The sequence below is a fragment of the Larus michahellis genome, chromosome 1 (assembly GCF_964199755.1).
Source record: "Larus michahellis chromosome 1, bLarMic1.1, whole genome shotgun sequence".
NCBI lineage: Eukaryota > Metazoa > Chordata > Aves > Charadriiformes > Laridae > Larus > Larus michahellis.
In genome coordinates, this window is record NC_133896.1 from 66,249,068 (window position 1) to 66,255,367 (window position 6,300).

A 6,300-nucleotide genomic window follows, 5' to 3' on the forward strand; every position below is an offset into this window, starting at 1 on the left:
TGTCTGAACCATGACTGCGTGTACCTGTTGGATGGGAGTCTGTGTCTTTCTCTGTGCATTTAAAGCATTAAAAACAGGTGGAGCAGGAAGGAGTGATAATGGTGGATTACATAAACCTAGCAGGGAGGTGTACCCTGGCAGGGAGCAGAAGCTGGCTAGCATGAAGACACACCAAAATATGTGGAAGGCAAAAAGTTGTGGAGGTATTGCTGAGCCCTGCGGCCCTGCAGGGGGTAAAAGCCAGCACAGGAGCATCACAGCCTTAAGGTGAGGGCAGTGAGAGCCTGGGACCATGAGCATGGGAGGGGACAGTAATGGCACAGAGATTATAAAGCAACATGGTATTTACCAGAGCTAAATAGCCTGCTGTTAAGGACGGGGGACCTAAGCAGCAGGCTTGAAAGAAAGCGGACTACGGCACTGACCTACTTCACAGTCCATCCCCAAGAAGCTGTCTCTGGCATGCTGTGCCTGCATGAAATTCCCACCTGACATCTTGGTCTATCTAGAGATAGGCAGAAAGGTGCCACCGACTTGAATCAGACTCCTGAGTTTAGCAATTGGTATCTGTCCCCCAGGCCTCCCAGTGCACCCTCAAAATGTTGTTTCCAGTACCCCAGTCACCACCTACATGCTGACTCAGAGTAAGGAGCACGCTGGGAGCCCATTTGCTGCAGCTGATAAAAGAGGTTTTAAAGGGCTGCTGCTGCCTTAAAGAATGGCATATACAAACCCCCTCCTGTTTTGCAGGCCTCCTATGAATGGCTACTTATTCTAATTTACAGCATGATGTGTTTTATAAGAGGGTAAACTTGGCCCAATTATTTAAATGAGAACCATTTGAACACTTACACACATGCACACAATGGGGAAAGACCTGGGCCTTCACAGCACACACGCTTCTCTGCTTGATGGGCACCAACATCCTTCCACCTGAGGGCTGAAGTTGAACCACTCCTGCCTTCTTTGTATTAAATGTATTGGGCCTCTCTGTTTTGAAACAGCTTAAGGATCTAGGAGTAGAGGAAAGACCAGGCTGGTCAGACCTGCAGTCTTGGATCTGTCTGGGACCATGGCTGGTACAAGGCCTGAAACCTTGAACTGTTTTGTTTGCCATCAAGCAGCTAGTAATTGACCTAAGTGGGAGCGGTTTAGCCCTTGCTCAAACTTTTCTTTTCTTTATTACATGGTATGAATTAGATGTTCACGATTTCCCAGTAATTGTTCAACCCCAAGTGCAACTCAGCACCAGCATTAGCAGGGCAAAGAAGGATCAGTTCAAGAGGTCACTTTTGTAGCTATCTAGTTTTCCCTCTTCCCTCTTACAGATAACACAAATCAGCTAGCAAATATTGCTCTTGTATTTGAAGCCTTACGTTAAGACTAGCCCAGCCACTGCTAAGGGTACTTGTCCTGACAAGAAGAGTCACTCAGTTCAGCTATGGATAGAGATTTGTTTTGACAGCATGCTTAAAATAGCATCTCAGAAACCACGCAGCTAGCTGGTTTTAGAAAGGCCAGTTTTTGAAGTGTCTCTGACTGGTCAGCTCGCTACTGTGTAAACAGCAATCACTTTGTTTAGCTGTTTTTCGAAAAGTGCCCATGCCTGAAGGGCAATGCCATGCCAGGGTACCTCTTCATGACCTGGCCATCCCTGCAGGTTGCTCTCGTTCAGCTTCCCCAGGAGCCCCTGGGGCTCGTACGAGGAGCAGGAACCTACTTGGGGGGTGCCATCGCTCAAGGAGCCACCCCACGTGTGCTCACATGCCTTCCCCTGTGAGGCTGGGCTTCCTGCGCGCTTCAGGGTGCTGGGGCCCCATCCTGCTCAGGTGAGCTCAGTCCCAGCTGTAGTACGTCCCTTCACACAGCATCTAATCAGCTTTAATGCCTCCCAGCCCAGGCTGGAGGGAAACAGAAAAGCCCAACTGTGGCTCTAACCGTTCTTTAAAGGCATTTCTTTGGAGGCTGAAAGGTATGTGGTGTGGAAGTCCTAAACCATCCTGCTTCAAAAACTGGCCTCTCCTTACTGAGAGGCTTCATACATCTTCCCTGGAGATGTAGATAAACTCCTCTGGCGCTACAGTACCCTCTTGCACCCCTTCTCTCCCATACCCCCACAGCACTGGTGCTAGCTTCCTTGATGGTCTCTGCATCATGGGGTTAATGAAGAGAGAGGAACCTTCCCTCTGGCCCTGAGATGTCTGTCACATCACTCTGTGCCTGTGCAGCACAGGGCTCATGCTGCACACTAGCTCTGTGGCTCAGGCTCTGCAGCTTCTGCCCTGGGGGCAGCATCTGAGTCCCTTGACTTCTCTGCATGCTGTAATTTGCAATATGAACAGGCAGTCAGACCTGAGGGTAGTCACTAAGGTCAGATGTGTGTCCTGGTTTGGGTTTATTTAAGTCTCTTTCATCACCCTGTAGAGCTAATTCCTGACTATGAACATCCATTATAGGACCTGACTCGCTCTTGGGGCTCCCTGTGATCAACATCTGCTCAAATTTTGCCCGAAGCTTGTGCATCCTGCTTCTGCCCACCCCTTATTTACGTGGTTTTGTGAGTGAAGACTTCTCCCTGAAAGTCTTTCACCTTTTTCAGAATGGGATGCCTCTGCCCTGAGGAGGGAGGATGTATCCTACAGCCTCACCACTGCCTCTTCCCTTCATGCTGCTTTCTCCCTGCCTGCTCTTTTCCTCTATCTGCCCTTGGCTTGTTTTTTAGAGGATGTTAAGCGTCAAATTTGGTTGATTTGTTGCAGTCCAATTAGCTGATTCAATCCAATTAAGCTATCTGAAGTTATCTGTGTAATGTGGTGGCTTTGTTGGCCAACTCCATTCCCTCTTGCCTTTGCAAAAATTTTTGCCTCCAGCTCCTCCCTCCAGATCTTGGTGGTAGATTTCCATTTGGTTCTTGGCTGCTTGTTCAAAGCTTGTGATTGGGACTCCAGGTTCTGCAGATTTCCTTCAGGTTCTGCAGATTTCCTTCAGGGACCATCTCCTCCCACTGCCTCCTTCCCTTGGTTAGCCAAGTCTTCCCACAGATCTTCTTCCTCGCCAGAAGACTTGTAAAGGCTGTATCTGTCTTCGGCAGCTTGTCGATAAGGTCAGCAAGATGCTATCCCCCTCATATGACCAGTCACTTGTACTTCAGCTCAGTGAGGTATCACTGTCCTCTGCCTTGCTTTGGCTGAGTAAAATCTCTACCCACAGATGTATTTTCTCCATAGTTTCTATGGCTCCCTGCAGTCAAAGTCTTAGATCTGAAATTCTGTCACCTCCTTAAAGTGCCTTTTTCCCTTCCTAGGGCTATCTCAGTGTTATGTTGATCTCATTTTTCAGCTAGCTCCTCCTTAATCTGAGAATACCGTTTTTGTGTTGGTTTTTTTTTTCCCCTGAAAAGGGAACCTATGGAGCTTTGTTCTGTCTGCTGGTACTGTAGATTAAAAAGCAGCGTCACTGAGAACAGACCTGTAGGCTAGAAAAATCTCCAAAGAAAGAATGGTGATGGGTGAAGCTTTAACCTGCAAAGACACTGCCTCAGGTTGCTTGGTCTTATTTAGCAGAGTTCTGGGGATGAGCCTGGAGTACCTACACCTGTAACAAAATCCCTCCTGGCAGCTCCCCCAGTGAGTCCTGTTCCCCCCCACCCCATGCTGGCTGTTCCCTAGTAGAGGATTTCAGGCATCAGGATATGACCTTGTTCCCAAGACACAGCAAAAATCAATTAACTTCCCTAGGTCTTTCTATTCCCAGGCATTCCTATTTACCTGTTTGATTCCTGTTGAGAAAGAGGTCAAGAGAAAAAGCCTGTCACAATGAAACGTTGCTGTCTAGCCACCACGGACGCCCTCCCAACTAGCTACCCTTGCTTTTCTCTCTTTGCCAGCCAGCCGTGTCTGCGTTGAGGACCATGCTATGGCAACGAGGGTTAAGGAGATGGATGCGCTTGGTCAGGAGTCTTAGGTTCAGTAAGAAGCTTCAAAGAGCAAATTCTGTCCCCTAAATGGTCCCATGTGAGTCCAAGCCTACACAACACTCTCCAAAGCAGTTCATAACTTTCTCTTCCCGAAAGATTACTCTGACTTTGTTAATATAAAATCTGGAACTTCTCCCCAGGCTGTTGAAAAAGATGAGGGTCTCAATTCAGAGGAGAGATCCCTCTTGGGTTTCCAAATTTTTGGACTCCATTTTCAGAACTGCCCCAAATGACAGAATGAGGGGGGATAACTTTCTTGACAGGAAGCAGCCTGGCAGGCAGAGCGGACTGATCTTCTTAATGGCGTCTTCAAATCGCCTTTAATATAAATCGTCATAGAATGGTCTTATTGGCTTTAATAGGGATGAAAGCAATAGTGCCGCAAAGAAAGGAGCAGCACTTGAGAATCTGCACTATAGGTGTCTAAGCAGTAAGAGAAAATTATTTTGCTATAGAATTTGAGCAATCCTTAAGAATTTAAAAGAATTATCTTCCTCTTGAGGAATTTGAAATACCAATTAAAAACTCTTCAGAAAGGTTATTATTCTCTGTTAAGCCCTGATGGCTTTCTTACTTAGGCTGGGCTATAAATTATCTGCCTCATCCCTAGAAGTAAAGCAGTTCGGGGTCCTGTCTCGCTGAGCCATGTAACTTGAGTACTTCATTCTGGCAGTATGAATATCATAATATCTATTATCATCAAACTTTGCTGTTGCTGTTTATTTGTAGCCATCTGTCATTTGGCCTAAAACATAAAACCGAGGGAAAAATCACATTTCTTTCTTAACCTGTTTGCTTTAAACTATCAGTTCTGTGAGCATTTGCACCTTCAAAAAATTAATATGCTGCTACTTATATGGACAACTGGTGCAAGCAGGAGCTAAAGAAAATAAAGAACTGATCCGTTGACGATATCTCCCTCTGAAATTGTACTCCTTGGCAAAAACTTATTTACAACTGAAAGTCAATCAACACTTTTTTTTCCTGAAATAAGTCCTGTAATTTTTTTCAAAATCCTTTGGCCAGGCAATAAAGCAACTTTCAAATTACTCAAGTTGTAAAAAACAATTTACAGTGAAATCTCAAAACAGGAACAGCTGCCTGGGTTTAGTTTTGACAGCTGCTCTTCACCTAACAACAAGCCGCCTATTTGTGTTTACTTATTCATTAATATTGAAAAATAACACAATAGGATCAGATGTCTTAGCTGGCAAATGCCCTACTTTTCCTCTGTGTTAGCGCCTCTGCCTCAGCATTCATGATACATGTGTGTTTTTTATTTAAAAACCCCTTGTGGTTAGCTTTATTATTACACCATTGACATAATTTAGCTCGTCAGATAAAATAATTAAGATCCCACCCAGGAAAGGTACCAGTTTAACTGCAATGCAGCAACGGTCCCATTAGTTTTCCAGAGACCACATGCATTCTTAAATGTTTTTTTAGAACTGACCTGGATGAGAACAAATCCCCTGGTCTAAAGCTCGTATTCCACATCACCTGCGATCTCTGTGAAATCCCATATTCCTCCTTTATACCAAGCTCTGAGTAGAAAGGAAGATGCTTAATTTTTTAAAACAGAGCCTTGTCAAATGAGGCTTTAGCTGTAGTGTAAAGGCACGGGCGTAGTTTCAGATGTCTGTGTTTTCCAAATTAAACTCCTTAGACTCGTCCCAAGTTTGGGGCTATTTTTCATCACCCTCTTTCCACACAGTGAGGTCAGACAAGGTGTTCCTCTGATGGTGTGCGGAGCACAAGTGGCTTGCTTGAGGGGAAGGGGCTAGAGGAACCTTGAAGAAAGCTCATTATCTATTTAAGTGCCTTTTATTTATTTGCAAGCTGGATGAAAACTCAAACCACCGTCGAGTTATAGGGTAGTCCGGAAATGTCACCAGCAAATGCTTCAAGGAAACTAGACATGTTTCAGAAATGAAGGGTTTGACCATGTTTTTCACTCACGCGTTGCCATTTGGACTTCTGTGGATAGAAGTTGTTTTCCTCTGAGAGGGCAGGAACGGCCGAGCTGTTTGCAGGCCAGAGCAGTACCGCATTTGGAAACCTCAAATCCTCCCCAAGTTAAAGCATTAACTGCATTCATTATTGGAAGTTAGAAACCTGTGTTCTCCACAGAGCTTTGGGGCTTGCACGAGATTTGGAGCGTAAAGACATAAAGCTGTGAAATAAATACTCCAGCACTTGCCCTGACCCTGGTTTGCAGGCAATCAAAGCCATCTTGTTCGTGTTCAGCGTGGTGGTAAAGGGAAGGCAGCAACTGACAGGCACCAGGAGACCAGTTTTGTTCAGCTGGGTGCTGAGAGGCAGCA